Here is a 9,493-nt window from a genome sequence, read left to right as displayed (position 1 = left end):
GGGCCACGTAATTGAACACGCATCCTCCAACACACACACACACACACACACACACACACACACACACACACACATGAAGAGAGGAATCTCCTGACTCATTAGGACTTTGGGATGGCGTCTGCAGTGGATGTGCTCTTATCCGGCCGAAGTGTATTTAGATTACTTCTGACAGCTCCTCAAGCATGCCGCTGATCAGAATTCGGCCGGCGTCGGATAGGAAGGTCATTACTGAATGCAAATAAATGTTACACGAGATAAAGGACTGACCTGAGATTACACTGAGAAAAAAAAATAGTGAAAGGTCAAATTTACATTTTCCTTTCCCTCTAACTCTCTCTCTCTCTCTCTCTCTCTCTCTCTCTCTCTCTCTCTCTCTCTCTCTCTCTCTTTCTCCTTCTGTCTCTCCTCCTCTATAACTCTCTCTCTCTCTCTCTCACAAAGACTTTTTCTCTCAGTCCCTTTTTCCCTATTAGATCTTCATGTGCTTCTGACAGGCTGCATGATTGCACTGGACTGTGCAGATCATTCTGAGAACTCCACAGGAGGCCCCGAGCCTAAGGTATGGCTTTTTGGATCTGAACACACACACACACACACACACACACACACACACACACACAAACACACACTAAGGTATGGGTCTTTGGATCAGCGCACTTCAAAGATCAGCACCTAGTAATATTTTATCAGTGAACGGCTGCATTTATTTTACCTTTTTATGTCCTAAAACTCAGCTTCATACAATTTGAGTTATTTCTACTGTCCATCCTCTTTTGCTGCCTGTTTCCATCTCTCTCTCTCTCTCTCTCTCTCTCTCTCTCTCTCTCTCTCTCTCTCTCTCTCTCTCTCTCTCTCTCTCTCTCTCTCTCTCTTTCACACTCATTCACTCGCACGCACGCACACACGCACGCACGCACGCACGCACTCACACACACACACACACACACACACACACACACACACACACACACACACACACACACACACACACACTCCCACAGAAGACTCTCATCTAAGCCAGGCTTCTCCAATGCAGTTGTCTTTCACAGGTCCTTGTGATTAAACTTGTGCTTCCGGCTGTCTGATTATCACCATGGCGTGCACTCCTTTCCAGAGGAGGCTGGTGACAAACAGAGGAGCAGGGCGGATGGTGGGAAGGAGAGAGGAGGAGGGGGAGAGAATAAGAAAGGGGGGAATGGAAGGCTCTGCCTGAGGCATGTTGACATCCAATCTGGCAAAAGTCCTCCACATCCTGATATACTGTTGAAAAAAAATACACTGTACACTCTCAAAGTGATGGAGAGGGAAAAACCGTGACTGTACCTTTCTCTCTCTCTCTCTCTCTCTCTCTCTCTCTCTCTCTCTCTCTCTCTCTCTCTCTCTCTCACTCACTCCACCCATCTCTCTCTCTTACCATATTCCCCCCTCTCTCTCTCCTTCTCTCTCTCTCTCTCTCTCTCTCTCTCTCTCTCTCTCTCTCTCTCTCTCTCTCTCTCTCTCACACACATTCTCTCTATTTGTGTTTGCCTCTGTTTCCCTCTTGGAGAGCTCCCTCTGTACCCTACTCTCATAATGACATATTGAGTAGTGCGCTGGGATAGGGACGGGCCTTGGCTCATCTAAAAAAGATTCTCGCACCGTATGCATAATTAATCGCAGGTCATTTTACAATGTGGAGACCGGGGATCTCTCTCCTCTCCTCTCCTCTCCTCTCTTCTCCTCCTGCCCTTGCCAATCACGCTAATGTCACTGGGGCAGCTTTATGCTCTAGTGGCCGGCCCAGGGCCCGATAGGCCACACGTGTCCGATGACATTAAGTCTCAGACGCCGCGAGATGGTCACCTCGGCTATCGGAACGAGAAGGAGATGTTGTTTATTTTCCCTCCCACGACCGATTGCTGTCCTTTGACAGAAGAAAACCTTCTACTCTGTCTCCCTTTCTTTTCTTTTGCATCCCTCTATTTTCCTCTCCTCCCCCCCTCCAGTCCTTGCTGTCTTTCTTTCAGCACCCCAGTGGCAGTAAACAGGGGAGTCACCAGGAGGTCAGGATTTACAGGCAAATGAAGGGAGATGAGATGAAGGCGACGATGACGATGCTGTCATCCAATTTATCTCAAGTGGAGCGGGAGAGATCCACAGACTCCATGTAATCCATACAGTTTATTAATTCTGCTGTATGACACGTCAAACACACACGTGTGTGCTTGCGCGCGCGCATACACACACACACACAGACACACACACACACACACAGACACACAGACATGCACACAGACACACACACACACACATACACACGCGCACACGTACACACACACACCCATACAGAAAAATCCATGGAAAAAATATATGCACATATATGCAGCTGCATCCAGCATATGTTTAAATAGATGGCTAAAATATATTGAATACATATATAGTACCAATATGTATATATGCAAGTATATGTGGAACCAAGCACTGTAACATATATGTGGATATCTTACATGAAAGTCTATGTGCTGAATATATTCACTGAATAGATGCAAGTATATGCGGAACCCAGCACTAACATATATGTGAATATCTTACATGTAAGTCTATGTGCTGAATATATTCACTGAATAGATTTTTTAAAAGTGCATGCGCACACACAGAAATTCCCATCCCCCACCCCAACTGACTTTTCAACTCCAGCCACAAGTCACACTTCAACTGTCACTTTTCTGTCATGAAGCTTGCTGTATGTAAGCTGAACAAACTCTGCCGTCATCATCATATTCAAGGTAAGAATTACAGTACTTTCGTATGCCAATTGAAAACGGGAATCTATTAGAAATGTATTGTTTTCATAATGAAATCTCAACCAAAGTGATTATGATTTGATAGTGTTAGATTAGAATCATAATTAGTTAGCATATAGCTAGCGAGCTAACATCACTAACGTTAGCGATGTTAGCTGTTAATGTTAACGTTTACAGTAACCAACTTCATTATGAGGAATATCTGGAATGGTAGTTAATATATCTAGCAATAATTCAGTCAGAGATGTCTTTATGAATGTACAGCTTTAGTTTGAATTAAATATCAGGCGCAAGTAGCTTAGCCAACAGTACATTTAAAGTGGCTATTACCATGCAGGCTGAAGTATGAAAGTTGTTAACGTTACTTAATAGAGTTACGTTGCAAACTTCCATGGGACATGGGTAGTTAACATTATTTAAAGGTAATACATGTAGTGTTGATGCATACTATACATAGTGTTGCTATACGTTATCTCACCCCCTGATTTCAGGAACTATAGATCTCTGTGTTTGCAACTTATTAATTTTAGCCTCCTTCTGTTCCTTCTGTTTGCAGGCGGTGTGTTGTGTGGAGGACTGCTGCCCTGAGACCGCTGGGTTTATTCTGGAATATTGTCACTTCCGAAGCCCATTACAAGCCTGCAAGTGAGTTCACTCACCAGGTAGACACACACACACACACACACACATAATTGCATATAGCATTGGTATGTGTGCATATATTTGTGTTTGTAAATGTTTAGTTTAACCCTTCCTTTCATGTGTCTGTTTGTTATGACTTTGTAGTGGGCTCTATGAACTGTCCAGAGCAAAATCAGTCTGTCCTGATGGCACTACCTGCTACTATGGCTGCTGCTCTCAACCTGGTGTAAGTGTTTGTGTTTTTATCCTTTACAACATTAGGAAGATCAGACCTTATCTGACACAAGATTCCACACAGCTTATTGTACAGATTATGGTTATTTCCAAGCTGGACTATTGTACACTGTTACCTGGCCTGCTTGTGCATTAAGATTGTTACAGTTGATTCAGAACGATACTGAATGCTTTATCTGTGTAATTCTCTATGTCTCTCCTGTGTATGAGTTAGTTGTGTTGTCTCATTTAAAAATGTTAGGCTATCTGTGTGGACTGCTTCACATTTTCACCTCACCATCATAGATCTTTTCAGTAGTAAACTATTTGAGGATCTAATTGATTGTGCAATTTTTTCAGGGGGCAAGTCTTAAGAGTTGCAGACGGGGGAGCAAAAGGAGTTCCTGGACCCTTAAAGGGTTAAGGCCATAATGGGTGAGTTTGTTGTATGTCTTTCTCTCCAACTCACTTTGTATTTCTATGCAATATTTTTTTGAAGTGAGATAACCTTAAGTGAATATACAGTTATGAACATTATTCATATTCATATCGGCTACAGTCATATGCATAAGTTTGGACCCCCATGTTGAAGTTGAAATCATCTTTTGGAAATTGATCTCAATGCCTTAATTTAGGAAAAGTCCAACCTTTAAAGACACCCCTATGTTAAATTCCCATAGAGACAGGCAGATTTTCCTCATGATTTTGCCTTATTGACTTGCAGTTATGTCATGGATCCTGGATACTGCTCATGGCAAATATCGATTTAATGTTGATTTCCTCTTGACCAATATGTTTGTTCTGACTGAACATGACACTGCCACATGCCATTTATCATCAAAATGTAAAAAAAAGTTCCATGTTTCTAGCACATGGTCTTACAACCTTTTGGCATGTGGCAATGTCATTTTCAGTCAGAACAAACATTGGTTAAGGGAAAATCAACATTAAATAAATAATTCCAGGGGTATGAATCATTTTGTTCCCAATTGCGTGCTTATTTGATCTATTATGTGCATATATCAATACATCTTTAGACATTTTTGCACTTGATGTACACTTATTTGACCTTGTTATAAGTGAAAATCTACTTCTATTGGCGAATCCTGCAAATAAAAGTTTCTTGTTTTGTGGAAATACCACTTTTGTAAGATAAACTAAAATATAGCTGCAAGCAGCAATGTGGGGGCCAAGCAGGCAGGACAAAAAGGCTAGAGTTGCCATGGTAACTGAATGTTGTTACGTCAGGTATGTAGTTTTAAGCAGTCACACGAATTTTGATGTCAAACAACCCAAGATTGGCCGAGAAGCGAGCTCACTTCCTGTTCAGCGGCTTCGCCGTCAATTTCGATTGGCTGTTGCGGGCGAACGGTTTAAGATATCGTTACGAAAAGCAAGGAATATGTTAGACTCGGACTGAAGATCATCTATGTGAAGTTTCGTGCAGATCGGATACATTTTGTGACCTGTAGAAATGTTTAAGGGATTCTGATTTAATCCAATATGGCTGCCGAATCAAATATGATGATGTCACAAATTGAGCTGGGTCAGCCTAAGGACCTCCAACAGTATAACCAGGCACCAGTAGCAAGTTTTAATTCCAAACACATCAACAGCTGCAGGCCAAAATGCCTTTTTTCTAATTGCAGCTCCCCCTAGAGGTCAAAGGTCACCAAATTTCTTGAGCCTCCTCCTGATGGGGTCCTGAGTCCATGTACTGAGTTTGGTGTTGATGCGTGCAAGGGTTGCTGAAATATGAGCCCACTTCCTGTTTGGCGGCTTCGCCGCGAATTTCGATTGGCTGTCTTGGGCCAACGGTAAAAGTTCCGAAGACAAAAAGCACGAGCTGTATTTGTCATGGTCTGAAGATGCTCTGTGTCAAATTTGGTGAAAATCAGAGAAAAATTGTGACCTCCAATACATTTTAAGTGTTTTTGATAAAATCCAAAATGGCGGAAAATCCATCATGGCGGAAAATGACGTCACATGGTGCGTTGAACTCGGGCTGGTCCAAGGATTACACAGATATCTGGTTTTTGAAAATTGGCCGAAGGGTTCAAAAGTTACGTACGTGAAAGCAAGTCCAACTTTGACCTGTTGGTGGCGCTAGAGAGTTCGAGCTGCCAACATGAAACTTGGTGTAAAGAATATTCAGACTGTTCCCAATCAGTGCGCCAAATTTCACAACTTTCCCGTTGTCGGTTCTATGGGCTGCCATTGGTTTCAATGCACAGAGGAATAATAATAGTTTATAATAATAATAAGAAAACTAACAAACACAATGGGGTCCTCGCAGCTTCGCTGCTTGGCCCCCAATTATCTTGCAAGATTTGTCAATAGAGCTGATAACAAATTCAAACTAAACTTAAATGTAAAAAGGTATTGCTGTAAGTAAATAATAGAAAAAAGACTATAATGGATGAATTTATTTTATTTTACATAACGTATGTCTTTCTCTCCAACTGGCTTTGTATTTCTCTCCAATTATTGTGATTCTGTACTTTAGCATCTGTGGTTGTCACTAATATTTTGCATGTTCTATTTGTATATGTTCTGTCTTTTCCATAGGCCACCTAGAAGAGATTCAGGCACTCCCTCAAGATTGCTGGGCCATGCAATTAATGCCAAACTTGCAGAACTGTGATGTCAGTACAAAAACAAAAATGGCCATTTTTAAATAAATTCAACAAAAGAAAACAGAAGAGTTGTGTGTTTCTTCCTCTTTATAATGATACTATGGTTAATTTTAAGTAAATACTATAGTGAAAACAATTGTAAATGCAGAAAACATGAAACCATAGTAGAATATGCCCTATATTTGAACAATATATCAGAATATATGTGAGAAATATAAGTCTGAAATATATAGGTCATGTGATCACAACTTTCATCAAGGGTCACGTGATCATTCTTCTTAGTGCAATATATTTAAATATATTTAATTATATGCAGAAAATATAAGAAAGTGGCCAATTTCAAACATGTACTTATATGTTGACATATATTGATACATATATGTAAATATATGTATTTAACATATATGTAAATATATGTATTTAACATAGATGTAAATATATGTATTTAACATAGATGTAAATATATGTATTTAACATAGATGCCCTTATACTGGAATATATTCAAGCTGCATATATGTCAATATGTTATTTTTCTGTATGGGCACACACATACACACGCACGCACACACACACACACACACACACACACACAAATAAATCATAGCAGGCCCAAATGCATGTTTACACCACCAGTCTTAGCTTTGTGTTCTGAGGGCTTCTTCTTTGACGCTCTGTCAGCATTCTGTCAGTGAAAGTAAAACATCAGTGGTATCATTAAGTGCCATCAGCAGCCAACTGAATGAAAAAAATCTGAGAAAGTTGCATCATTTTGCAGTTTGGGAGTGCGTGTGTTTGTGTGTATTTGTGTTTCAGCACTGTCAGACTAGGGGTATTGTGAAAGTGTCTAGAGCTGACATGAAGGCTTTTCTGAAGAGTGTTTTTTGAGTGCAACAGTATTTTGCATGCGTGTGTGCCTTTTAACATGTCAGTCGTGCCTCACAGCCAAAGGTAATGTGTGATTTTGATGCCCAGGGTCATTCAGAGAAGAAAAATGTCTGGATCTACCTCTCTCTGCTGTGTGATGTGAACTTGCTTGCAACAAGGTTGTTGGTAAATATAACAATGAACAATGCAATTTAAATACAGTTAAATATAGGATAAATACAGATGTTTCCATTGACAAACGTAACAACCCTCCACAAATGTAATACATTTCACATCTGTGGGAACATACTTTTACAACTGATAACAGGTAAAAGTTTACTATTTTACTACAACTTCAGTGAATTGTTAAATTTGATCCCAAATGTTGGTACTTAATCTGCCGTATCTTGGGACTCTGTTGGCGTACAGATGACATCGAGATGTTTGATCTGGAATTGTTCCGTTGTGGATCAACTACGGAGCTGTTCGAACCAATCAAATTGGGGTTTGTATGATGATGGACAGATGAGCAATAGTGCCTCCTCTATCACTTCAGTTTGGCCTTTTTGAACAAAAACGAAATGTTTATGGCCAGTGAATACGTGGGAAAACCGACTTCACTTCTGCATGAAATCAAAGGAAAACATAATTTTTGCATTGTGACATATGTTTGAAATATTTGTTTTTCCGTATAGCTTACACCCTGCTATGTAGGCTATTTTGTGGTCTTAGATTTTGCCAGGCTCATGTTAAGCTATTTTGAAGCTTGCCTTGTTTAGGTCTAATTGAGTGCAGAAATAAATAAATAAATACATAAATACATGAAAAAGACAAATTCTGGCTAGAATTGAGTAGGCTAGGTATCTGTGGTGTGCAAAGGAGATTTCTGTAGCATTTGAATCCCAAATCTACCTTTTTTGTCTCAGTGAAAGAAATGTCTACTTCCCAAATCAAGAGGGAAGGGACACGCCCCTGAATAGAATGAACAGAAGGACAAACCGCATTCGTCCTCAGCCGTCCGTCATTCTTTTCTGATAAACCCAGACTTTAAAATGGCTATGAATGGGATGGCTTGGATTGTTAATGTAACCAAAATATGTATTAATCCATTTTATTCACACATGCCGCTGACAAATCCTGACTTGTTTGGTTCGGGTTGTCCTGCACTCTCCGTTTGGCATTAATTCTGCCAGGAAAATGCTCATTCTGTTGTAAATTCTTTGCTTAGCTAAATACCCATGGCAAAGGGATTCTTCTTTGACTGGGTGCTACAGGATTGTGTCAGCCATGTGCGAAAGAGAGCGCGGAGACTGGGCGATCTCTGACTGTAGTCTCCAGCATCCTCTATTTCTTATCTTCATCCGCTTTGCCATACAGCAGTGGGAACACTCTTACACTGGAACATCTCTCAAAAAAAAGAAAATAGTGACAGTGAGGTTAGCGTATACGGCCCACTTGGGAGCTATTTTGTTTGCATTCATTCATTCATTCGCTCTTTTCTCATTCCAAGAAGAGTTCCTTTTGTGAAGAGAACAGCCTTGCGTGGATGTGTGTCACTGTATCTTCTTGTAGCGGAAAGCATCTGTAACCTCCTTACAAGAAACATACACAATGTGCTAACCAAGGCAATGGAATGGGTGAAACATTCAAGTGCAGGGCATGTTCAAGAACTCAGAAGGCCATAGGTCCATTGACCATGTATGGTCATCGTCTGTTTAAACTTCCAGATGATTTGGATTGTCTCCATGTTACTATGGTTTCCACATTTCACTGTTTTTTTTTTTTTAGAGTAAATCAATTTATTCATAAGGTTAAAATCTGAAAACTAAATGGTGAAACAGATATAGATGTATATTTTACATCCATCTGTCAAACGGTTTTGAGTTTGTATGGTTTTGTGTAAGATTTTATAACCATGAATAATAAAATAAAAAATAGTCAGCCTTTGGGAAAGCGGCTTGCGAGACGACACAACTCTCTTGCTAAACGTGCCTTGTATGTGCGTGAGTGAGTGTTTTTTCTTTGCCTTCGCTGCATCTTTAATTATAACAGGCTATTTAACTTTTTTGCCTCTTGCATTTAACCCTTCAATTACCATTGACTTTTCCCATATTGATTCCTGTCCTTCTTAACGGCGACAAAAAATGTTAGCAGCTGTGGCAGTTCAGCATTGCATTGATGTCCTTAAAATAAATTCTTACCATGTTTACGTAAATGCATAATAATGTGTGGATGTATGTGTACCATGTACATATTTCTTTCACTCTCTCTTTGTCTCTCTGAAAGACAGAGATCTTTTCACTAGCAATCAGAGCATTGTGAACTTTACACCGCCCCCCACCCCCACCCCCACCC

At 40.3% G+C, this 9,493-nt stretch overlaps 1 long non-coding RNA gene across 1 annotated transcript; it reads left to right on the top strand.

Annotated features, from left to right (window-relative positions):
- Nucleotides 1-3,408: 3,408 nt before the first annotated feature.
- On the top strand, nucleotides 3,409-6,602 carry LOC134066217 (uncharacterized). Its single transcript, XR_009936391.1, has 4 exons — nucleotides 3,409-3,428; nucleotides 3,570-3,651; nucleotides 3,999-4,073; nucleotides 6,207-6,602. It is a non-coding gene; the product is annotated as an uncharacterized LOC134066217 (long non-coding RNA).
- The last annotated feature ends 2,891 nt before the right edge of the window (nucleotides 6,603-9,493 follow it).

This window comes from Sardina pilchardus, chromosome 19 (assembly GCF_963854185.1).
Source record: "Sardina pilchardus chromosome 19, fSarPil1.1, whole genome shotgun sequence".
Taxonomy (NCBI): domain Eukaryota; kingdom Metazoa; phylum Chordata; class Actinopteri; order Clupeiformes; family Clupeidae; genus Sardina; species Sardina pilchardus.
Note: the sequence above shows the minus strand (reverse complement) of the source record. Positions and strands in the feature narration are given on the sequence as shown.